Genomic DNA, 26,999 nt, shown 5'->3' with positions numbered 1-26,999 from the left:
ATTTTCAACTTGGCCTCCTTCAACTTCTTCAACACTAGCTCCACATGCTTGAGATGATCTTCTTTGGACCTGCTAAATATTAAAATATCATCAAGATATACAATTACAAACTTACCAATGAACTCAACCAAAACTTCATTCATGAGCCTTTGGAAGGTACTAGGTGCATTTGTGAGCCCAAAGGGCATCACCAACCATTCGTAGAGCCTTGCATTTGTCCTAAATGTTGTCTTCCACTCATCCCTAGGTTTGATTCTAATCTGATGGTACCCTGATTTCAAATCTAGTTTGGTGAAATAACAAGCTCCTCCCAAGTTGTCCAATAGATCCTCTATTCTAGGCATTGGGAAACTGTATCTTATTGTAATCTTGTTAATGGCCCTTGAGTCTGTACACATTCGCCATTTCCATCCTTTCTTAGGTACCAACACTGTTGGAACAACACAAGGACTTAAGCTTTTCCTTATGAAGCCCTTATCCATCAGCTCTTGTACTTGTTTACCAATTTCTTCATTTTGACTAGGAGTAATTTTGTAAGCAGCTTTATTGGGCAGATTAGATCTAGGTATGAGATCAATTTGATGATTAATATCCCTCATAGGTGGTAATAAGTCTGGTTTATCATCCCCTATAACTTCTTCATATTGTTTCAACAACTCTTGTGCTTCTTGTGGGATGTCCTTCATGAAATTTGGTTTTGCCACTTCTTTTGGTTTTAGGATAATTGCATATCCTTGCTCTCCTTCATGTTTAAATATTTGTAGGAATTCTTTCCCACTCAACATCATGACACTAGAACCCAATTGTTTCTCTTCATGCTGATCAGGTAAAGGATCCATTTGATACTTCTTTCCATCTTTGATAATAATGTAGCTATTCTTCTCCCCATCATGAGTAGACTTCACATCATGCTGCCATGGTCTTCCCAAAAGTAAATGGCATGCATCCATAGGAAGGATGTCACATAAGACTCTATCCTTGTACTCTCCAATCTCAAATTCTACCCATGCTTGTTTGTCTACCAATACATGTTGTCCTTTATTCAACCAAGACACCTTATATGGAGTAAGGTGTGGCAATCTCTTGAGCTTTAATTTCTCCACCATTTCAACAGAGACAATATTTTCTGTAGACCCTGAATCCACTATTACTTTGTAGATCTTCCCATGTGACTTACATGTTGTTCTAAACAAACTCTTCCTTTGTGGTGGTTCTTGCCTTTGAGGTATTTTTCACAAGGTTCTTTTCACCATGAGATTCTCTCCATCCATAGTAGGTCCTGCCTTACCAATGGCTGTCATAGGTGATGTTGTATCTTCCTCTTGAACTAAATGTGTTCTTCTTTCTCCAACATGTGAACTTGAGGTTCTCTCTGGACATCTACTGATGGAGTGGCCCACTTGGTTACAATGATAGCATCTGCCTATAAATACTGGGGTATTTCTGCCACCTTGTCCCCATCTACCTCTGAAATTACTTCTTCCCCTATATGTGCCTCTGAAGGATCCTCTTGATGAGTCTCCATGTCCTTCAAATGGACTATTCTCCTTTATTTTTGTAGCATTGGGACCTCTACCAAATGTGCCCCTTCCTCTGAAACTCCTACCTCCTCTTTGCTTTTGTTGCTACTCATGTCTTCTCTTGAACTTTTCTTCTGCCCTTAAGGCCAACTGAAAACATTTGTGTACACTATCAGGGGTGAGAATGCTGATCTCATCTTGGATATTGGTTCTAAGCCCATTCATGTACCTTGCCAACTTTTCCACTTCATTCTCATGCTTATTGGCTCTCAAACTCAGTTTATGAAACTCTTCTGTGTAGGAGCTTACATCTAACTCCCTTTGTTTTAGATTCTAAAGTTTTTTATGAAGTTGTACTTCATAGTCTTTTGGAAGGAATTGTGCCTTGAGTCTAATTTTCATCCTTTCCCAAGAAACTATCTTCTTCTTTCCCTCTTGCAATCTTTCTTCTTGCATCATGTTCCACCAAACTAATGCTGATCCTTTTAGCCCTGACTTGGCTACATTGACCCTCTTTTCTTTTGCCACCTCTTTGTAATCAAAATGGTTGCCTAAAGCATCTATCCACTCCAATAGCTCTTCCCCATTTAAGTTACCACCATAGCTAGGTATACCATCTATGTTATCCCTAGAAATTGATTTAAATGCATCCATCATTACCTTTTGATTAGGAGCAAGTACTTCTTTCTCTTCCTCAGCTTCCTCTTCCTCTTCATCTGTCTCATCACCCCACTCTTTTTTCATTTTCATTTTATCGAAAAGCATCAGTACACTATCCGTACAATGCATCAAAACTCATAAAAAACTCAGAAAATAAGCTATAACAGCACTTTTTTTGTACTTTCAATGATGGATTTCCTCATTAATGCCAACCAATGAATGAAAAAAGCATTCCTTGACTTATATAAGCCTTATCACGTGTGTCTATAGTAACCAACTCGTCTTATCCTTTCAAAATGCTAAGTATCCTTGCAAAATACTAAATTGTTCACAACCTAGGAAATGCAGACTATGACAAACAAAATGGACTATGACAAGTCCTTTATTACAAACAAATGAACTTATGAGATTAACTAACTCATCTCAACACAACTAAGCATAATTAAAATTAGAACTCAATTAAAACTCACTAACTAGACTTCACTATCCATTTATAGCGAGGGTGCTCTGCATCAAGTTTCTGGGTAACAAATATTGTGTTCAGTGTTTATTTTCATGCATGTGATGGATCAAATTTACCTGTTACAACAAGTTATCATTACAATTTTTACATGCACAAGTTTACATATAGATGTGAATGAATTGGGGAAATTTTTTTAGTGTTTAAGATTCTGATTGACCTTGTCACCCCTCCCTCCCTAGTATATTGTTTATTCTATCATACCTCCATCAAAAAATAATTGGTATCAGAGCATTGGTTCTCTGAGAGAAACTTAATTGCTTGGAGATTAGATCTTGGAGATGGAGGCTTTTAAACTTGACAAGGTTATTGACAATCAAGTGATTGACATCCAACTCATACTGTAAAAACTTGAGAAATCAAGACAAGATATGAAGGATTCCCTAAAAAGGAGAAAGGAAATTGCTATCTAGATAAAACAATTTTCCTATGAATAAGTTGAGAGTAAAGGACTATTTGAATCAATTAATCCAAATGAAAAAGCATCTATAGATCTACTTGAAAATAATAAACTCTTGAATGAAGAAATGAGAGGACTAAAAAGAGAACATGAAATCCAATTAGTAAGATTATATGAAGTGACTAAACAAAAGAAGAAAGCTAAACAAGACTCTAGGGTAATGACTACTAGATTTGAAGAAAGGACATTATATGTGCAAAAGATCACAAACCCCCAACTAGACATGATGAATCAACTAATGCTTGCTTATCAAGAATTGAATCACAAGGATCTAGAAATTACAAATCTTAAATCATAGAAGGACATACTAAAGAATGAACTAAAAATTGAGAAGGAATCCATGGAGAGATTAAAAAAACCTAAAGAGGTAATGGAGTATTTTGAAGAACTTATTAAGTCATGTAGTTGTTCTAACGGGTAAGGACATTCATGAACTAAGAAAGGAGAATCATCCAAGAATGGAGAACTGAGGAATGCAAAGTCAAAGAACAAACCAACATGCTATGATTGTGGAAAACTTGGTCATACTGTAAATATTTGTTGAAATAAACATGGTATACAAAATTCTAAACCTAAGTTTACTCATTGCTATTTTTACCAAAAGAAATAAGGACATAAAATGCATGAGTGTAGATCAAGAATGAGGAATGCATCTACTACACCTAGATTTGAAGGATATTGCTATGACTATCAAAAGTATGGGCATAGAGCATATGAATGCAGGTCATAGACAAAACCTTAGTGGAAAAATTAGAGGAAACATTATGCACCTAACAATGCATACTCCAAATGTCACAAATTTGGACATCAAAGCAAGAATTTTAGGACTCAAGTAAATTCAAAAAATTAGACAAAATACAAAGGCAAAAACAAAGTGGATATTGAGAAAATTAGGAATGAAATGAATAAAAAATGGAAAAAGAAAGAAGAAGATGGGAATAGTGGAAAAAATGGAGCTAAGGTCACCCAATCAAATGGAGAAGGTGATGATGTCATCTCAAACTAAGAAAGAAAGGTATGTGTGGAACTGTATACTTAATTGATATATCATACATAGGTTACTTACATGTGAATGTCCCAAAAGTTCATATTTGCATATATAAAGATGCATGAGAACAAAATTTGTGAAAGGTTGTCGAGTGTCAGTAAAATTGTCTATGTAGACTGAGTATTGCAACATAGACTGAGCACTTCAGAAGAGGAAGTGTATAGACCGGATGAAATGGTAGAGACCGAGTGATATGGAAGAGATCGAGTTGTGAAGCAAAGACTTGGTTAAAACACATCAATATCAAGTAAGATAACTGCCTTTCACCTACCTAAGTACACAACATTAATGGAGACCCTAAATCAATTAAAAGAAGGTATATATCAAATTTCAAAGATATTATCTCATACCTTACATATAGATTTGCAAGACCACAGAGTGACTTGGTGAGTTGAGAGACAATTAATAGATCCCAAGAGAGATTTGGATGAGAAGCTTGAAAAAGTGGAGATTCGAACTGTGCCAAGTAATCCAAAGAAGAAATAACTTCAAATCCTAACAATGAACATAGTAGCATTGTCAATCACTCGAATGAGTCAAGAGTTTAGTAGAATTCAACTGGTGAAGAGTGACACTTGTCCTCCACCAAATTTTCATGCTATTCTAGAAATTTGGATGAAAGGAGATTCAATGGGTGCACTATACTTGATACCACCTAGTCATTATGATCCATGATGTTAGAAATTGTTACATGTGTAAAATAGGAGAGGTAAGAGACTACGAGATCAGAGAAGCTTATGAGAAGTTGTGCAATGGAGGAATCTTGAAGGATGAATTCAAAGTTGTTGAAAGGAAAGGGTTAACTCATCCCCTAGAATTCTCGAGAAATTTCAAGATCGAATGGATTAAAGTTATCTTAAGTTGAATCCATGACATGAAGTATTGGTTACAAAATGGACTTGTGGAGATCACGAAGAAAATGATCCATAGGGTTACAAACTATCCAACCCTAAACAACAAAAAAAAGCATGCAATACTTAAGCTGAGAGGAAATTGAGGCAAACATAGGAGCCAAGTGGAATGGACATGGTTTTTCCATTACAAACATTTTTGATCTAATAATTTAATTTGTAGTGAGGGTTATAGACCACTAATTATACCAATGAAGCATATTGAACAATGTGCCATGTATGGTTGTGGATCAAGCATGGAAGATAGTGATGAAAGATCATGAAAATGATCTTGCCGAGTTAGAAAGCCTACAACTAGAAGAGAATATGTCATCTATAAGGAAAGCAAATAATTTAATGTGTAAGTATGAATCCCTCATTATGTGTATTTTCTTTATATCTAGAGGTATTTTCCTGGTATTGGTAATGTTGTATGGGAAAAAGATAAACTAGTGGCAAGACAAATTAATGAGTACATTACTTAATTAGGAGAAAATTTTGAGAATGTAATGGATACTTATTTTGATGAATTCAAGTAAAGGATGAAAATGAGGATGAGGATACCTGAAGAACTAACCATAAGGTATTATAGTGACATATGTTCTTTTGTAGATATAGCCAACACTTTTGTGCATGTAGTAAAGCCGAGGAAGGCCTAGTTACAAAGTTTTGACTATGAAATAAATAGTGATGTAGTGAGTGCAAACATTGAAGCACTATTAAAAGAAGAGATAAACATTGAGGCTAAACATGTTGGGAGATATGGGGAAGCTAAAGAAAGAAAAACTATAACTATTAAGATTGCTTCTAAGGAAAAAAAAGAAAGGAAAAGAATGATTGAAGATCTAGAAGAAAAACTTGACACTCTAGGCAAGGGAAAGAAACCATTATAGTTGACACAAGGTCTTGGTGAAGATGAGGAAAAAGACAGTGGTGATAAGGAAGAGGAAGAAGAAGAAGGTGACAAGGGTAAATCCCTAGTTGTTGTCAGTCAACTGAGCAAGAAGGCTCAAAGAACCAAGAAGAAGCTAGTAGTGGCACCCCTCTCTCCTCTACCACCAACAAGCCAAGGACCAGGGCAATTGCTAGTGTTGAGAAGAATGAAAAGCAAAGAGTAACAGAGCCTATAGAGCCTAGTGACCCCAAAACAACCTATGAGGCAATCTAAGTCTATTGAAGAGGAATGTGCAAACTTGAGAAGATCTCCAAGATTATCTAGTTTCAGATTTGTAAGGTATGATACATTAGACAATTTTGATAGAAATAAAATTGAGGAGGTTATGGTGGACATGATTGCAAATTACAAGCTAGCTTGATGCAGGAGCATCTTGCATCACAAAAAGGGGGTGCGATCTAAATTAGAAAAGAAAAATTGTGGAGGAGAGAGAAAGTGACAAAAATTAGAGGAAAATATAAAAAATAGAAAAAAAAGGAGAAAAGAGGAATTTCTATTTTCAAGGTGCATAGGTGGTGTAAATAGAAAAATAAGAAAAATAGTTGTCATTCCATTTATCGAGGAGTGTGGGTGGCATCTTAGAAGTTTGTGGAAAGTTCCTTAAATCATGCATTTAATAGTTGTTGTGATCCACAAAGGAAATGTAATTTTCTAATTGGTCCACATGGTGGTGCTTAGTTGTATTTGGGTGGGATTTTAATATTTATTTTAAAATAGTTGTATTTATCTTTTATCCCTTATTGGTTGTGTTTGTAACATCTTTCATGGTAAGTGTCTATTTAAGCAAGGCTTATGTGCATTTGTAATTAAGCTCTTCAAGTGTAAGCTCTTGGTGAAGCTATTGGTGTGAAGACTCTTCTTGTGGAAGCCCTTATTTGAGAGTTCTCGTATGTTGAAGCATATGTAAAATTCTTTTGGAAGAAGTCATATCTATGATGTCATATTGTTGATGTTGTATGGATTTTCAAGTATCGTAAAAGCATGGTTTGCAAAGCATTTTGTCATCTCTTTGTCTCCATATTAGTGTGACTTAGTTGTGAGTTGGTAAGGGTGGTGTGGCCCTTTTTAAAATGGTATCAGAGTGGGATTTCCTAAGTGTGTGGATAGATCACCAAATGTGAGGTAGTTTTCACCAAGACCTTGGGTTGGGTGAAGTTTGTCAACAAGTTCTTGATTGTGAAGACAAATCACCAACTCTGAGGTAGTTTGCATAAGGTGCTTGTGTTGCATGAAGTTTGCCTTATGAAGACTTGATCATGGACAAGAGAAAGAAGAAGACAACTTTTGTGATTGGATGGATTTTGAGGATTCTTAGACTTGAAAAAATTAGAGCAAGAAATCAAGAGGCATTATGAGTTGCATTCTTTGATTTAGAAGCAAGTGAATGAATTAGAAGTAGAGTTGATGCAATGGGAAAACAACCACGTAGTAGAAACACAAGAACAAGAAGAAATAATGATGCAAGATCTGATACCAAATCACAATAATATATTCATAAAATATAATTGATTACATGCAATGTGCCGGGCTGTAAGGCCTTCCCGGTTACAGCCAAATACAAAGCAAGTAATAGTTCTGCAAGATCCCTCAAGATCCAATCCCAAACCCTAGCTAGTCTAGATTACACTCTGGTAGAAACCTCCAAGGAAGATCTAAACTTGTGCTCGCAAGCCCAACAAGCAATCTCCTTATTTCCCAAGCCGCAGCTACTAGCCCTTCTCAAAATTCGCTCTTCCAAGCTCCTCTACTTCTCCATGATTGATTGTTAAAGACTAAAGACTTCCCAATAACCCCTACTTATACCAATCTAAGCCACAAGTCAGCCCAGAACACAAATTAAATGCAAATACATAAATTAAATGCCAAAGTCGGCCTCCTACAACAATTAAATTCCCAAAATTGATGTCTTAGTAAAATTACAATATTTCCTAGCTCCAAATGAATTAGAACTTGAGCTTTGAACCGTAGTTAGAAATATAGGCCCTCTTCCATCCCTGAAATTTTCATCCTCTAACTCATTACAAAAAATTAATTACATTACTTGAAACAGGCACCAAATTTTCAGACCCTAAACCCTAAACTTTTGAGCCTCCTCCCATGAACTCCAAAGTAGTCACTGAGCAAAACCAAGATGCTCTTGCATCAGACTCCCCAGGTAAATAGAAAAGTGTTTCCCATAATTTGATGCCCAAAGAAAGAGTAACAACCAACTTCATCTTCACCAAAGGCTTCCATTCTAACAAGGATAAGAAAACCAATCTACACATCATCCACATCCACATCATTCTGTCAAACACTAGAAACTCATCCAACCCATCAACATGCTCACTCCCAAGAACAAACTGAACATAATGCTTCAACATCAAATCCTCATCCTCCACATCAGTAGCAACATGAATATCTCCATCAACACATGCCAAACTCTTAACACCAACCATCTAATTGCTTACAACAAGATGCTCTGCAACACACAACTCACCACCAACAACAACCAGATCATCCACGACCAAGTGCTCTGCAATTTCCATGTCAGACTCATCCAACTGATCATGAAAACCAATGTCCATCCCAACATCAACAAGGTTAGGAATATCTTCAGCAACAATTTCTAGCTCATCTACAGGTTCTGTATTAGACTCCACAAATTGATCAACAAAACCAAACTCTGCCACCTTGACCTTCTTAACTTGATTAGCCAATCTAGCATCCAATCGAGAAAAAATCTTAGAAAAATTCCTCTCCACTATATCATGGATTTTTTCAATCATCTTAGGGTCCAATCCTCTTGGAGCCATCTCCCAAGATCTTCGAAAGCCCTCTGCAACAAATCCTTCCCACGCTCCTTGTGACAACCTTGAATTGTTTGCAAGTCAGATCGCAACCTACCACCTTGCATGAACAATCATAAACCACATCACAAGTCTAGGACCATGGATTTGCAATCCAAAAATTCTCTACGATCATGCCTCAATAAGATTATTCATCCATCTTTGCATCCATCAACCCATTTTTAAGCCCTCTGCAATTGCAAGCCAAAACCACAATCTACCACCTCACAACCAAGAGATCTAGGACTCTAAAAAGAAAATCCACCACCAAATCAAGATCAACATAGACCCACTTCTCCAACCCAAGTCCTGGTGCAAACTGCCTCAACTTCGACAATTTGTCTGCACACTCAGGAACAACCTTCGCTCTGATACCATCTGATGCAATGGGAAAACAACCATGCAGTGGAAACACAAGAACAAGAAGAAATAATGATGCAAGATTTGATACCAAATCACAATAATATATTCATAAAATATAACTGATTACATGCAATGTGTTGGGCTGTAAGGCCTTCCTGATTACGGCCAAATACAAAGCAAGTAATAGTTTTGCAAGATCCTATAAGATCCAATCCCAAACCCTAGCTAGTCTAGATTACACTCTGGTAGAAACCTCCAAGGAATATCTAAACTTGTGCTCGCAAGCCCACCAAGCACTCTCCTTATTTCCCAAGCTGCAGCTACTAGCCCTTCTCAAAATTCGCTCTTCCAAGCTCCTCTACTTCTCCATAATCGATTGCTAATGACTAAAGACTTCCCAATAACCCCTACTTATACCAATCTAAGACACAAGTTGGCCCATAACACAAATTAAATGCAAATACATAAATTAAATGCCAAAGTCGGCCTCCTACAACAATTAAATTCCCAAAATTGATGTCTTAGTAAAATTGCGATATCTCCTAGCTCCGGATGAATTAGAAATTGAGCTTCAAACCAGAGTTAGAAATCTAGGCCCTCTTCCATCCTTGAAATTTTCATCCTATAACTCATTACAAAAAATTAATTATAGGACTTGCAACAGGCACAAAATTTTTAGACCCTAAACCCTAAACCTTTGAGCCTCCTCCCATGAACTCCAAAGTAGTCACTGAGAAAAACCAAGATGCTCCTACATCAAGAGTTGCAAAAGAGAAGAGCACATCACCAGAAAAGAGATGTTGGAAATTCTGTGGATGCAGAAAAGAAAGAAGATCCGGTGGAGTATCACACATGCAATACAAAAGAAGAGAAAGAGGATGAAGAGGAAAACATTTGTGAACCTGAAGTTGAAGAAGATGAAAGAGAAGACAAAGAGCATGAAGATGACAAGATTTACAAATCTGATGTAGATCAAGATGATTTGAGGATTGTAGCAATGGAGGAAGAGTATAGTGCCTTAGTTGGAGATCAAGCAAGTGAAGAAGCTACATGCATTGTTGATGACATGAAAGAGGCAAGTGAAGATGAATATGTCAAATAGGGAAATTCTTATGAATCATGGGATGTTGAATATGAAATGAATTTGAAAGATAATGATGTTGGTTTGTATGAGGATCTTATTAGAGATTTTTGGTATGCAAAGGAATATTGGTATCATGTTGTTGAGTTTGTTATAGGTGTGTATAATTCAACAAGATTGGAGGAGGATGAAAATTATACATGGACAAAGTTCATTGTAGAGGAGTATTGTTAGCAAAAAACACTTGTTCCAGCCATGTGTTGGAAAAGAAGAAAGAAGAAAATATATCAAAGATGGATACTTGTTCCAGTGAAGTGTTGGAAGAGAAGAAAAACAATGTCATTGTTATTTGCTTCATTTTTTGAATTCATATCCACAATTTTTTTCCTACCATGAGTGTTTGATGCAGGAGCATCTTGCATCACAAAAAGGGGGTGTAATCAAAATTAGAATAAAATAAAATTAAAAATTGTGGAGGAGAGAGAAAGTGACAAAAATTAGAGAAAAATAATAAAAAATAAAAAATAGAAAAAAGGAGAAAAGATAAATTTCTATTTTCAAGGTGCATAGGTGGCGTAAATAGAGAAATAAGAAAAATGGTTGTCATTCCATTTATCAAGGCATGTAGTTGGCATCTTAGAAGTTTGTGGAAAGTTCCTTAAATCATGAATTTAATATTTGTTGTGATCCACAAAGAAAATGTAATTTTCTAATTGGTCCACATGGTGGTGCTTAGTTGCATTTGGGTGGGAATTTAATATTTATTTTAAGGTAGTTGTATTTACCCTTTATCCCACATTGGTTGTGTTTGTAAAAAATTTGATGGTAAGTGCCTATTTAAGCAAGGCTTATGAGCATTTGTAATCAAGCTCTTCAAGTGTAAGCTCTTGTTGAAGCTATTGGTGTGAAGACTCTTCTTGTGGAAGCTCTTATTTGGGAGTTCTCTTATGTTGAAGAATTTGTAAACTTCTTTTGGAAGAATCCATATCTATGATGTCATATGGTTGATGTTGTAAGAATTTTCAAGTATAATAAAAGCATGCTTTGCGAAGCATTTTGTCATCTCTTTGTCTCCATATTGTTGTGATTTCTTTGTGAGTTGATAAGGGTGGTTTGGCCCTTTGTCATAGCTCCTAGTGAAATCCAGAAGAAAATACCTCAAGATCTATATGATAGACTAAAGAGAATATGATAGGAGGTAGAAGAATTAAAGAAAAAGATTAGAATTGAGACATTAGTCAGAGTTATGCCTGATTTGTCACATGATCAATATGACACATTTTTGGAATAGTATAGGAGAAAATTTGTTCCTAAGTACATAATGTTTTTGATATTACAGAATAAAGAGGAAGTTGTACAACACAAGATGAGTTGTTTTGGAAGAGCATTCTTGGGTTATCAACTAAGACAATAGAGACAAACACTATAAACATCAAACATGATTATAATAGTAGAGAAAGTTTAGGTATGTCAAGTCTATAAGGTAGCATGTCACCAGTACATGGCGACACCCCTGACACTCCAGAGGTTGAGTAGTCAAGACTCACATGTACAAAGGTAGAAGGTGAGGAGAAAGAAGGAAGTGTAGATAGTAAGATTTTTTCAGCACCTCATATTGAGGAAAACAAAGAGTCAAGAAAAGATGAACAAAGTGTGACCATTGTTGTCTCAAGCACATATGCACAAGCATGACCTAGTGATGAAACTCCTTCACCAACTCTCAAAGTAATGTCAAGTAGCAATACTCCTTCACTAAGTAAAAGAATAACAATAAAAGATGTTTCACTGGATATTGAAGTTAGTATGGATGAAATAATGGAGATACCACAAAAAGAATTGAAAATTTTCACCTTGGAGCAAACAATTTTGCTACAAGAAGTTTTGGAAAAGAAGAAAAGACAAGAAGAGCTAAAGAGAGAGTTGAAGCAAAAGTAGGTACTATATGATGTAAATAACATTTGCGTTGATGCTTTTGAAATTCAAAATTTTGATGAAGAAACCCCAATCATCAACCAAATTGTAAATATAGTTGATCAAGCCAATGCTGGTAATATGGAGTCATATGAGAAATTGATGAATTGGTCTACAAGAAGATTCAAAAATAAGGCTATGGGAAAAGTTTCCATAACCATTGCCAAGCAAAAAGTGCAATTACAATAGAGAATATAGGTTATGACAGAACTAACATAGAAGGTACAAAATTTGGTCAGATGTACCAAGATTTAAAAATGATATCTAGGCATAAATAAACAAAATTCAAGTTGAGATGAAGAGATTCAATAGTATTATTTTAGAGTCAGAAGGATCAAGCATTGATCATTACAATAATTTACTGAATGCTCAAGGCACATTGGTCAAGTGTCAGACAATTGACAACAATATGAGATCCAAATTGATCTCTATTCAAGCAATGAGGATACCTCATTTGGAGGTCATGTAGAGAGAGTGGAAATCAACCCAGGATCTTATCATAGAAGATCATAATCTTTCATTGGATGACTGTCTAATTGATTTAGTTGCAAGACAACAATTGCAAAATCACATTTTGGAAGTAGCCATAACCACATGGGATCATGCATCGTACATGATCACCCAAGTTCACAAAGAATTCATTGACAAATATGGATTACTTCCACCCATTCAACCCCATCAATAATGGCATAAGTGTATAGAAATAAGGGGGAAATAAATTTGTTATCATGGGGGAAATAGATTTGATGTGGAAATTAGATTTGTTAAAAGAAATAAGGGGGAATAAAATGAAACAAATTTGAATAAGGGGGAATGAATTTTTTATTAAGTTTTACATCTTTTATTCATTATTTATTGGCACAAGTCATAAGACTAAGGGGGAGAGGTCATTATCAGATTGTATTGTAAAGATGTAAATATAGCGAAGTGTTTTTTCCACTAATGTCAAAGGGGGGGATTGTTGGTATCTCTAACCATTGTTGTCTATTAGTGTCAACCACTTAGTCATTTACAAGGCAGAGTCAGACAGTCATCACTATGATCGAGTTGCTCTATATAGGATGAGTCATATATATAAGTATCTACCGAGCTCTATAAGATCTGAGTATGTTTATGGTCACCGAGTATTTTCTATACAAGCTGAGCTCAACAATGATCGAGAAAGTTCCAAGAATACAAGTGCTGAGTTACATAGTGCATGTTGAGTACAACATAGGCTGAGTAATGGCAATGCCAAGTATCAAAAAATAGTAAAGACCGAGCAATGCAAAGTTTACATAAAAGTCAGAAACGGAACAAATTATGAGGTAAAATGTTTTTCAAGTTGACTTGGAAAGAATATTTAATATATGTAGAGGTTGTTATAGAACATTTAATGTTTTTAGAGGTTGTTAATAACATGGATCAAAGATTTATATATTGTGTGATTAATGATTTAGATGAAGAGGAAAAATATGGAAGCATCTAAAAAACTCTTTACGAAACTCTTTAAATAGCGATGATCTTAACCTAGATCTATGTGAGTGAGTCAAAGTGTGATCAAGTGAGAGAGAGAGAGAGAGAGAGAGAGAGAGAGAGAGAGAGAGAGAGAGAGAGAGAGAGAGAGAGAGAGAGAGAGAGAGAGAGAGAGAGAGAGAGAGAGAAAGAAGAGTATGTGTGCGAACAAGGAGCATTATGAAAATAAGTGAAGTAAAGGATTGATATCATATCAAAAGTTAGTGAAAGGGTTCTGTTATCACTTAACAAATAGAGTGACCTGTTCAAGATAGTGAGGTGGAAAGGGGAAGACAAGTTAATCAAATTAGAGGAAAGGATCAGTTAGTAATTAGAATACTCGAAATCAACTTATAGAGAAAACTGAGAGTCAGGTACTCAAATTGAATTAGGGTAAATCTCTTAACAGAGTGGTCTTAACAAATCTTTGTAAATATCCTAATAGAGTCCTTACTTTATTGTAAGTGTTGAATTCTCTAACAAGGTGAAACCTAGCAGTCTCTTATGATTTTAACAGGGAAGACCCCTCATAGGGTAGATCATATATTATGATCAAACATTGTAACCATAATATATTAGCTTTATTACTACAATAGTGAAGATTTATCCAAAGAAAGGAAGTTTCAAACCCTAACAGAGAGATATGGAAGCTTCATCATCTGCAGGAAAGAATCAAGGAGTATAGCTAAGTAACATTCAATTGGTAAGGAGTGTTGCTTGTCCTCCACCAAAATTTTGTGATAGTTGTGAGATTGTGATGAAAGATGACTCAATGGGTGTGTTATCCTTGACACCACCTAAAGTAATCATGATCCATGATGTATGAAGTTGTTACATGCATACGATTGGAGAAGTTGGTGGCTGCGAGATTCAAGAGGCATATGAAAAATAATGTGACAAGGGTATTTTCAAGGACAAATTCAAAATTTTTGAGAGGAAAGGGTTAACTCATATCCTAGAGTTTCCAAGGAAATTTAATATTGAATGGATCAAGGATATACTAAGAAGGATCCATGATATGAAGTTATGGCTACATAATGGACTAGTTGAGATAACCAAGAACACGATTCACAAGGTTACATGTTATCCCACTCTAGACAAGAAAAAAACTATGCGATGTGTGAGTTGTAAGGAAGTTGAGGCGAACACAGAGGCCAAGTGGAATGGACAAGGGTTGTCCATCTCTAACATCTTAATCCACTGATTGAATTTGTAGTGAGAGTAATCTCTCACAAATTCTATCAATCAAGAAGATTGAACAACGTATTGTGTATGGCAGTCGATCAGGCATAGAAGATTGTCATGTAAGATCATGAATATGATCTTGCTGAGTTGTAGAAACTTCAATTGGCAAAAAACTTGAAATCCATCGGGAAGGAAAATAATTCTATGTGTAAGTTTGGATCACTTATTATGTGTATTTTATTTTATGTCCATTAATTATCTGGTATTGGTAATATTATTTTGGTACAAGGAAAACCAGTGACAAGACAAATCAGTGAATACATAACTTAGTTAGGAGAAAATTTTGAGAATGTCATGGACACATACTTTGAGGAATTCAAATAGAGAATGAAGATGAGGATGAGAATACCAGAGGAGTTAGTAATGAAATACTATAATGATGTATGTTTTTTAATAGACACATATAAAACATTTGTGCAAGCAATGAAGCTAGGGAAGGCATGGCTACAAGAATTTGACTATGAAGTTGATAGTGATACAATAAGTGCAAATATTGTTGCATTACTAAAAGAAGAGATTGATTTGAAGCATAATCTTTTGGAAAGTATGAAGAAGCTAAGGTAGGAATTACTGTTGACATCAAAATAGCTTCTAAGGAGAAGAAAAGAAAGAAAATGATTGAAAACCTAAAGGAAAAATGAGGCACCCAAGGCAAAGGAAAAGAAGCTTTGAAACTCACACAAGGTCTTGCAAGGAAGAGGAAGAAGAAGAAGGAGATTAGGGTAAAGCCCTAGTTGTTGTTACACCACCCACCAAGAAGGCTAAATATGTTAAGCCTAAAGCAAAGGGAGTTGCAAAGAAGACAGTGGTGTCACCCCTCTCTCCTCCACTACTAACCTAACCAAGGACCATGTTAGCAATAGTGAGTGCTAAGCCATTTGTAGAGAAATGAGTAGTAAAGATTACTAAACCAAGTGGCTCTAGTGCACAAAAGAAGAAATCACAAGCCCTTGTGAGCCAACCAAAGAGACGAAGATTAATAAAGAAGAAAGAAGTTGAAGAAGATGATGCAGATAGAATAGAATTAGATGAACCAACTATAGTACATAGAGGAGTAAAGAATGTTGATAAGGTATGTGCTAATCTATGAAGTTTTGCAGGCTTATCTAGTTTTAGATTTGTAAAATATGACACATTGGCTAATGTTGATAGAATTAAAGTTGAGGATGCCATGATAGATATTATGGCAAATAATAAATTGGCTCTTAATGAGGTAGAGAGGAAGATTCCTATTGATTTTTTCAATAGAATAGATAAACGGTGGCAACAAACATCTACAATAGAAAAATACATTAGAGAAGGTACATTAGCCAAGGTTATGCCTAATTTATCAAAGGAGTAGAAGACAAAATTTTTGGAGAAGTACAGGAACCAATTTGTTCCAAAATTCAAAATCTTTATGATTTTACAAAATAAGTTTAAAGCTGCAATTCAACATAATGAGTTACTATGGAAGAAAATTTTTTGTCTCATCATTAAATAAGTGACATAGGAGAAATAAATTGATACAATAACCATCCAAGATGATCAAAGTGATGAAATGAGTTCAGGTGTGCCAAGTCCACAAGGAAACATTTCACCTATTCATACCGCCATAGCTAACACTCTAGTTGTCGAGAAAGAGAAGTTCTCAAATGTAAAAAAAGAGAAGCAAGAGACAAAGGAACCAAACATAGACACAAGTGTAGAAATTTCTACCAAAGGTCAAGAAGGACCAAATATGCTAGAACCTCAAATTGAGGATAAAAAGGAGGAAAATAAAGCAGTATTGAGTGCTACAATTATTTTTTCTAGCATTGATATTCAAGAAAGATTGAGTGGTGATACCCCCTCACCATCTCCAAAATCAATGCTAAGTAGCAACATTCCATCCCTAAGTAAAGGGAAAGTAATAAAGGACAACTCTCCAGATATTCAAGTTAGTCTAGATGAAGTTATTGAGATGGAAAAATGGGATTTGGTAAATCTCACTCTTGAGCAAAAAATAATGTTGCAAGAGATTTTGATGAAAAAGAAGAAACAAGAAGAGATGAGAAGGGAGTAGCAACAAAGGCAAGTATTGAATGATATAAGGGATATATTTGTAGAGGCATTTGATATACTTAATTTTGATGGGAAAGCCCCAGTTATCTCCTCACTTGTACATATTGTTGAACAATTAAATGCTAGAGATATAGAAGCAAATGAGAAGTTGATGGCATGGTTAGTCAATAAATTTAAAAATAAGATTATGGAGAAAATCTCAACAACCATTGTTGAGCAAAAAGTTGAATTATAGGAATGTGTCCATAATATCAAGGAACTTATTTAAAAGGTACAACATTTGTACAACATTTTGTGTGATGTGCCAAGATTCACAAGTGATCTTCAAGCAAATATCCAGTAGATTCAAGTTGAAATGTGGCAAACAAGAAACATTATTTCACAATCAACAAAATCTAGATCAAGCCATTACAATAAATTATAGTTTGCTCAAGGTAAATTGGCCAAGCTTCAGACAACTGATAGTAGCATGAGTTCAAAATTGATCTCTATCCAATCCATGTTGACACTTGATTTTGAGGTTATGCAGCGTGAATTGAAATTAGCACAAGATCTTATTCAAGAAGATCACAATATTTCAGTTGCTGATAGTTTAATTGATTTGGCAACTAGATTGGAGTTGCAGAATTACATTTTGGAATCAATCAGAACCACTTGGGATCATGCACTTGCTATGATTAACTAGGTTCACAAACCTTTTATTGAGAAATGCAGTTTGATTCCACCCATTCAACCCCAAAAACAACCATAAGTAACACAAAGAAGGGGGAATATAATGATGATTACATATTTTCAATGGAGTAATGATCATAAGGAGAACATTAGATTAGAAGAGTGAGAGTCAAAATCAACATTCAGAGATCAAAGTTCAGAAGATAAACATGATAGGACACTAAAACAATCAGACTACTTAGAGTCATGTGCATATATATATATATATATATATATATATATATATATACACACACACATACAAAAGTAAATTGGTTCAGACAAATGACAGATTCATTTGTATAAACTCTCCTAGACGAATATAGAAAATGTCCATACCCATAGGGAGGTTTGAATGTACTTGAAATCTAAAGAGTTGACATTGGAATGTAATGTAGAATCAAGGACGCCGTCACAAATGCATAGATCTATGAATGCCACTCCTAGATCTTGAATATGGATAAGCTTCATAATCACATGCAAAAGAGAGAGGTGGATATAATGGTGGATCTTCTTGCTTAATTGAGAATTCTTCTATGTGGCCATCATGAGAGAGAAACTTGTATCAATTGGAGAAGATTACCTTTGACATGAATGATCTTGTTCTTGGGCATTTGCCTTCAAATTTTGAATCCAATTGCTCTTTATTGCTCAAAAATATTGATAGCTTGATTGTCAAATGCTTGAGTATAGTGTTAGATGTTGGAGAGATTGTTGGATGTTGTTTGGATTTTTGCAGAGGATATTGCATTATATCTTTTCAGTTTAACATTTTTCCATTGATGTCACATATTTCTTTTTCCTAACAGAGTCGCCAATTTACTCTGTGAAGAGACTGGATCAATAAGACTTACATATTATCAATCAAATGTTACACAGTTGTAGATGGATTCATGGATGTTTGTATACGATAATGGTTGGATAAAAGTTGTCAATATTATGATTTGTGTGAGTTATAACAGGTTGGTCAGACTTCTAGTGAATAGCATTTTCTAGTTATTAAAGTTATGATGGAGTTCAATATTTGAATTGGCGCAAATGAGTTATGAAATATTTATTTTTACTGACTTGGTGGTATGCTCAAGACTTGGATAAGTTTCCTCAACTCGATTTGTTCATGATTTTGAGATGTGCAAGTTATTTTTGTTTTGTGACGAAGATTGCCTAGTGATGTTCATGATGAACAATACAGAGTTGTCCATGGATTTGAAGACAATGATGATATTATTGGTGGTGTGCTATTTCATGATGCTTGTTATTGTTTCTTATTCATGTCTTATTCTTATTGTTGGATTGTTTTTTATTATGTGATTTGATTCAGAAGATTTCATGAAGTGTGTTGTATTCTTGGTTGACTTGCTTGGTTAGTGTGTCAATTTGGATTGTGAGTGTGATTAATGGATCATGACATATTAGAGACTATTTAGATGTGTCCTAGCTATGTCCTAATTGACATATCTTGGATAGCATTGGATTTTGTGTCATATTATTGTGGTTATGGCCTTGATCTTAGTCATCTCAATTTATGTTGATGCATTGCATAAAAGGATGAATACAATTTGTATTCACAAATGAGGGATGATGCAATGAGTATATGAGATGAGAAGGTGAGTGAACATGTTGTATTTATGATTAAGAGAAGAGGTATGATTAGAATTTTTTGAGACAGAGTATTGATGTACTTTATTGGAGTTGTATTGGTATATTAGAGATGTTATTAGTCAATTCATAATTCAATCGATTATTGTCCATCTCAAAGTTGTTGCACTCTTTTCTATCTTTGAGTAGTAATCTCTAGGCACTAAACTTGAATGTATGTACATTCACATTGTACCTTTTTTATATGTGAAAATATGGCCTATGCTAACACACACACTTCAACATGGTCCTTATTTGTGGATTCATCCCAGAATGAACATTGGATTGTTCATCCAAAAATCAGCCGGCAAGGCGACCTGTTGCCTTCTATCTAAAGGAAATTGCTTGTTAGATATCCTTAGATTTGAGGTGTTAAGCAACTAGACCCTCTAAGAATGAAGGATTTAAGAAATGAAATTAATCTATATGATTATGCAGATTAATCTAGAATGAGAAATGCATTCTAATCTAAGAACAAGTAAAGGAAACTAGATTAATCATATGCATATTATGCTAAATGAAATTAAGCTAAGGATGGAAATGTATGTAAAATATGAGCAAATGTGAGCAAATGTGAGTATGAATTCTAGCAGCAATTTGATGCAAATTCCAAATTCATCCTCTCCCAAAATGAAGAGATGAGGGTCTCTTAAATAGACTTTCCTGGAATCCATCAACGGTTGAGATCGATTTCAATCAACGGTCAGGATTAAAGGTGAAGTTCAATCATAAAGGAATATTCCCAAATTAGAGGAAGTTAACTGATTTCTTTTGAGTAGAATAAGGAGTTAACTGATTTAATTTGAGTAGAATAAGGAGTTAACTAATTTAATTCCTTTCTGATCAACAGTGAACTGGAAATTTCCCTTTTTGAACTGAAGAGAGATTTTGGAGAGATATTTAATTTAATAAAATGAGATATGCTCTCATAAATATATTTCCTATTTAATTAAATAATTTCATTTAATTAATTAGAGACACTTTCTTATTTAATTAAATAACTATATTTAATTAATTAGGAATTACTCCTTTTTACTTAAATAACTTTGTTTAATTAATTAAAGAATAGCCCTCCATTTAATTAAATAATTTTCTTTAATTAATTAGAAATACCTTTCCGATTTAATTAAATAATTACATTTAATTAATCAAGATAGGTGTATTTATTAAATTAAATAAATTTAGTCCCATAGTACATTGATCTTAGGAGATAATTTAATTTAATAAAGTATAAATACTTTTAAATTAAATTATAATAAATCAAGTAGGTTTAATGCGAGTAATATGAGTACGTACTATAGGAATTAAATACGAAATGTGATGAATGCAGATTAGGGTCTTTTGCATCTGACAATTAAGTCAAGTAGCGAGTTAGATCAAGAATGTGTCTAATGAAATAGGAATTTAGCAATGACCAAAATAGACTAGAATCGGTATCATGGCAATGAGCCAATTTTGGGGTATTACATTTTCCCCCTCTTTGAATGAATGTGCAAGCAACACATTCAATTCAAAGAAAATTAGAAAGTATGATGCGCAGATCAAAAAAAAAGAGATTGGTCCCAAAATTGATTCTACGGAGACCAATTTATGAGCTTTTAAGGACTATCTCTAGAATAGAGCTTAATCCCAAGGAATCCAAGCAGAATACCTAGATACCTGAATTGAAACATATAAGCTTTTAAGGATCATCTCCAGCACAAAGCGTAATCCTAAAGAATCCAGGTAGAACACATAGATACCTAAGTTAAAATAGATAAGCTTTTAAGGATCATCTCCAAAACGAAGCTTAATCGTAACGTATCTAGGTAGAACACCTAAATACCTAAGTTGATAAGATCTAATTATGAGTCACAAAATCATCCCTAGAACGAGGCTTGATCCTTAGGAGTTAGGGTTTAGACTGTCTCGATACCTGTCCATCAGACTCAGATCAAAAATGTTATAAGATGTGATCAAATGATGAAAAGATGAAGTAGATGACAAGGATGCCAGAAAGAGGAGGACAAGATGCCCCAAGTGAGAAGGACATAAAATGGGAACTAGATGCCCCAAGCAATGAGACTCAAAATGAGTTGAAATTTAGTTCAATGATGTAATCATCCTACCCCCTCGGGAGCGAAATTGAAAGATAACACACCAGAAGTATGATGTAAGGAGAGTGATGAAAGATACCGAAGAAATCCAAGGTTTAGTAGAATATAGAAGAGATTAGAATGATAAAAAGAAATATAAAGAGATTAGAATGATTAGAAGAAATATAAAGAGATCATAACGATCTTGAAGAAATATGAAGAGATCAGAATGATCTGAAAAAATTTGGAGAGATCAGAATGATCTGAAGAAATATGAAGAGATCAAAATGATCTAAAGAAATATAAAGAGATCAGAATGATCTGAAGAAATATAAAGAGATTAGAACGATCTAAAGAAATATGAAGAGATCAAAATGATCAAAAGAAATTTGGAGGTTGATCCGAAGTGATTTTGAGATCCAAAAGACCAAGTTTGAGTTGAAAAGATTCCAAGAATTGCAAAGTATCAGAAAGATTTGGATTGCACAAAAAATTTTAAAATCCATTTTGAGCCACTTAAGTGTGTTAGATTTCGAATTTGATCCCGAAAAATAGGTTCAAAGCAACCAAAGTAGCCAAGAGGGTGATTAATCAATCATTTGTGTAGTTCGTGAAAGAACATGATACTTTGAAGAGATCAGCAATCCCTCATCAGAGAAGGTGAAAGTAGATTTGCAATTGAATCACATGCTTATGCAAGTGAAGTATGCAATGCAAGACTATGTTAAATGCAACCCTAGGTTTGGTTACTGAGCCTCAATATTTAATCATCACCGGATATAGAACAAAGCTCGTAGGTCATACAATTCCCACTGACATTGCAATCATGGAAATATGAATATAACATACATTATTGGTTTGTCGGGATTAAATGTAAGCATTCGACGCACAAGAAGCCAGAATGACCAGAACATTTGTCCCTTTCAATGTAGCAACTTAACATAAGCATCAAAGCATAGACGCTAGGATGACCTGAATGTTGCTTGCATAACAGACACACCAAACACACAGAAGATCCATCTTATGCTAAGTACTTAGTATTTATACTATCCACAACAACCCTTGTGTTCGTAACCTGAGACAGAAGTGTGCTAGATATACTCACAGTGACCCGTATGTTCACTTAATAGGATGAGTATCAGTATGTACTATAGCATAAAGAGTTCACTCTAACAAACAAGGAGAAGAACCAATGTCATTGACGTATATGTATAAAAGGAGTCGAGGTACACATGACCATCCAATACGAGATGAAGGCTCTTATAGTGGACACCCCTTTTATAGGAACGTATCAACTTGTTGGAACTAAACCACAGATAGAAAACCGAGAAAAGATCATGCCCCTAGTCATTACTTCTCTAGTCAAAGATGACATCATCGAGTTGCTCGAGGAGATATGATAAAGCAAAAACAAAGCAAACAAAGAAAAAGCTTAGCATATCCAACCAAGTATATCATTTTTGAGTTCAATGTTTTGGGTTTGATGTCAAGTGTCAATGTCCATAATAAATTTGAAAGAAATCTCTTCAGAAGGGTGACAACAATAGGCAGACACAGTCAGAACAACTGGTGATTGAGGTCAAAGAGGAATCTTCACGATGAAGAACCTAAGAAGTACTGAGCGAAAGTAGGCAGACACAGCCAGGACGATTGTTGACTGACGCAAGAGATTTTCCATAAAGGAATCTAGAGACATGACCTTAGCAATAGTAAGCAGACACAGCTGAAACAATTGGTGACTATTGCGAAAGAGATTCTATGAGGAGAATCTTGAAAAGAGTGACACTAGCGATAGTAGGCAGACGTAGTGAGAACCATTGGTGACTGTTGCGAAGGAGATTCTATGAGGAGAATCTCAAAAAGAGAGTGACACTGGCGATAGTAGGCAGATGCAGTGAGGACCAGTGGTGACTATCACGAAGGAGATTCTATGAGGAGAATCTCAAAAATAGTGACACTAAAGGGGGAATGCCCCCGAGCTATGACAAGACTCAATCCATGGATACATGAGCGAAAAGTAGGAAAAGCAGGAAAGAAAAAGCATGAAAGCGACTGTACAGAGTAGCCAGAAGATGTGCTGGAAGATGGAGCATTGGGAACAAGAGGCACCTGTTTACTAGGTTTTTACCTTCTTGGCAAGATTCTCTTTTTTTGCTACCATGATGCTTGTTTCCAAGTTTTCATCAATAGCACTATTTTTGTTTTTCAATTTTTTTGTATTTTTGAGATTTTCAAAAAAAAATTTGTGTTACCAAGGCACCTATTGCTAGGTTTTCACCAGGGTAACAATTTTTTTTAGGACTTCTTGAAATTTTTAGATTTTTTCAGAGATTACTAGCTCTCAAGAAGGATTACCTTGATTTTGTTCTAGTGTCTAGCAAGGTGTAGGATGAGATGTAGTAGCAAGCGAGTGGATAAGCAGAGATGAAAAGGCAAGGAGTATGAAGCAGTGAATGTTACCCTCAAGGAAAGTCTTCACAAGATTACCCAAGCTAGGGAAAAGGATATAACAATATGAGCTCATGGTGTAATGAAGGGTGTCACGTAAGTAATCAAAGAAAATGAACATGTCAAAAGATTGCTAAGAACTGAGTTTTCTTCTTTCTTTCGTTGATCAAGACCAAAGGGTTAACTGAATAGGATATAAAAGTTTTTTTATGGAGGTTATGAGTGAATGACTTCAGGAATGAGGACATTTGAAAGATAAGCAAGATCATGATAGGATGTCATGGATGGAAGAATTATGCATCACGCTTGTCTACCAAGTTTTGATCATGGTACTTGTCCAAGGTGCCACAAGAAGTGGTTTTCACCAAGGCACTTTTTTCATTTTTCATTTTTTTTTTTTGATTTTTAGATTTTTTGGAAATAATTCAAGCCTTTCTCAAATGAGATAGCACTCCTATAAGAAAGATAAGTTATGATAAGGCAAGGCCATAGTGAGGTATGCTCAAAGATGCTGATAAGGTAATGGAGGGAGATAGTAGAAAAGATATATGGAGGACAAGGTTTAGGCTATGGATAAGTAGATGGGATGGAAGGATAAAAGGTGGAAGATAGAAGGTGGAGTGGATAGGGTAATGAAAGGGATGCGCAAGGGGTAAGTGCACAAAGTTGTGGTGCCAAAAGGGGGGTATAAGTGGACACCTTTTTCCTGAAATCTGAAAATTTTGAACTTCAACAAGAATTTGAAGATAGTTACGCTCAAAATTTTTAGATATGACAAAAAAAAAGTCATAGTCCTTTGAATCTAGTTTCTAAACTACTATTTTTTTTTTCAAAATGGTTTAGTTTTAGGTCCTCAAAAAAGGGGGCCACAAAAAGTGGTACTGTTTATTCCAAAAAAACATAACACAGTACAAAGTGTGGCCCCCCTAAAATTTTAACTTTTTTTTTGAAATTTTTTAATCGCTCTGGTCAAAAGTTACTTAACACTATGTAGTTTATCCTAGATTTTTCAAGTAATTTTATAATGTGTATTTTTTTTTAAACGAATTTTTTAACTAGACACATCCCAAAAACATGAAATATCTGTGTGCTCCCCCTAGAAATAATTGAAAACTAATCTAAAATCAAAACTTTTTTTTTCCAAAGTGTGTAGAATGGAGTCTAGTTTCTAAAAAACTAAGTTGTTACAAAATTTGATGAATAAGCTAAAATCTATAGCCCAATTAGTACGTGGTGGTTTTTGACAAAAAATGAACATACATTCAAAAGAAATTATAGATGAAAGGCTTGAAATAGTTCAAATTAAAAATAAATTATATGGTTAGATAGCTAACACAGAGACCTATAATGCTATGTAACCTAATCTTATCGATACCCAACCATAAGAAATCTTGAAGGGGAGCACAGAAGAAAAAACAATCATTTTTTGTATGTTTGCTGGAAAACACGTCTCAGGCCTGTTCATCAAATCCAAACCTTTGGGTTGGATCTCTAAGGCAAAACCAAGCCTTAGGCTTGGGTTTGATTAATGTTTAAATAGAGCATGCACCCTATAGCGCGCACGCACTATAGCGTGCACGCGCTATTTAAACCTCAGCTCTAAATAGCGCGTGCGCACTATAGGGCGCAAGCACTATAATGCGCACACACTATTAAGATGTAAGTTGCAAAAGAGAACTAGGTGGGGGGGGGGATAGGGGAATGGCTATGTGTGTGCATGAAAGAGATAGAGAGAAAGTAGGGGATAGGAGAGGGGAGAGAGTACAGGATGGGAGAGAGAAAGTGAGAAAGAGTAGGGGTGGCAAAGAGAGTATAGGATGAGAGAGAGAGAGTAGGGGTGGAAAAGAGAGGAAGTGTGAGAGAGAGTACAGGTGGAAAAGAGAGAGTGCGGGATGGGGGAAAGAGATTTAAAGTAGGGGATGGGAGAGAGAGGAAGTGTGAGAGAGAGTATAGGTTGGGAGAGAGAGATTAAGAGTAGGGGATGGAGGAGAGAGAGAGTAGGTGATGGGAGACAGAGTGGGAGAGGAAGAACTTGAGAGAGAGGAGGATGGGAGTGCATGTGTGTGAAAGAGAGAGAGTATGGAATGGGAGAGGGGGAAGAAAAAGTAGCTCAAGAGAGAGTAGGGGATGGAAAAGAGAGTAGGCGATGGGAGAGGGAGTGGGAGAGGGGGAGACAGGGGGGAATAGAAATGTGTGTGTGTGTGTGTGTGTGTGTGAGAGAGAGAGAGAGAGAGAGAGAGAGAGAGAGAGAGAGAGAGAGAGAGAGAGAGAGAGAGAGAGAGAGAGAGAGAGGGAGAGTAGGGGATAGGAGAGAGTGTGAAAATTTAAGAGAAACTAGAGGGTAGCAAAGAGAGAGAGTGGAGAGGGAGAGAGTAAGAGTGAGAGTGAGAGTGAGAGTAGGCAGTGGGAGAGGGAGAGCAAGTGAGAGAAAAAGTAGGGGATGGAAGAGGAGAGAGGGGGGATGGGTGTGTGTGTGTGTCAAAGAAAGAGAGTCAAGAATGAGAGAGGGGAGAGAGAGATAGAGAGAGTAGGCAATGGTAGAGGGATGGGAGAGAGAGAGAGAGAGAGAGAGAGAGAGAGAGAGAGAGAGAGAGAGAGAGAGAGTAGGCGATGGGAGAGGGAGTGGGAGGGAGAGAGAGAGAGGTGGAATGGAAGAATTTAAGAGAGATAGAGTAGGGGATGGGAGAGAGTAGGCAGTGGGACAAGGACTGTGAGAGAGAGAGGGGGGGGGGAATGGGAATGTGTATTTATTTATAAGAGAGATAGAGTAAAGGATGGGAGAGAGTGTGAGAGTTTGAGAGAAAGTAGTACGGGATGGGAGAGAGAGAGAGAGTAGAGAGGAAGAAAGAGAACTCGAGAGAGATAGACAGTAGGTAGTAGGAGAGGGAGTAGGAGAGGGAGAGGGAGAGGGAGAGAAATAGGGGGGATGGGAGTGTGTGTGACAGATGTAGAGAGTAGGGGATGGGAGAGAAGAAGAAGAGTGGGGGGATAAGAGTGTGTGTATCTATGAAAGTGAGAGAGTAGGGAATGGGAGAGAGTGTGAAAGTGT

The sequence above is a fragment of the Cupressus sempervirens genome, chromosome 8 (genome assembly GCF_028749045.1).
Source record: "Cupressus sempervirens isolate cs-2001-9-10 chromosome 8, ASM2874904v1, whole genome shotgun sequence".
NCBI lineage: Eukaryota > Viridiplantae > Streptophyta > Pinopsida > Cupressales > Cupressaceae > Cupressus > Cupressus sempervirens.
This window is presented reverse-complemented; position numbering follows the sequence as displayed.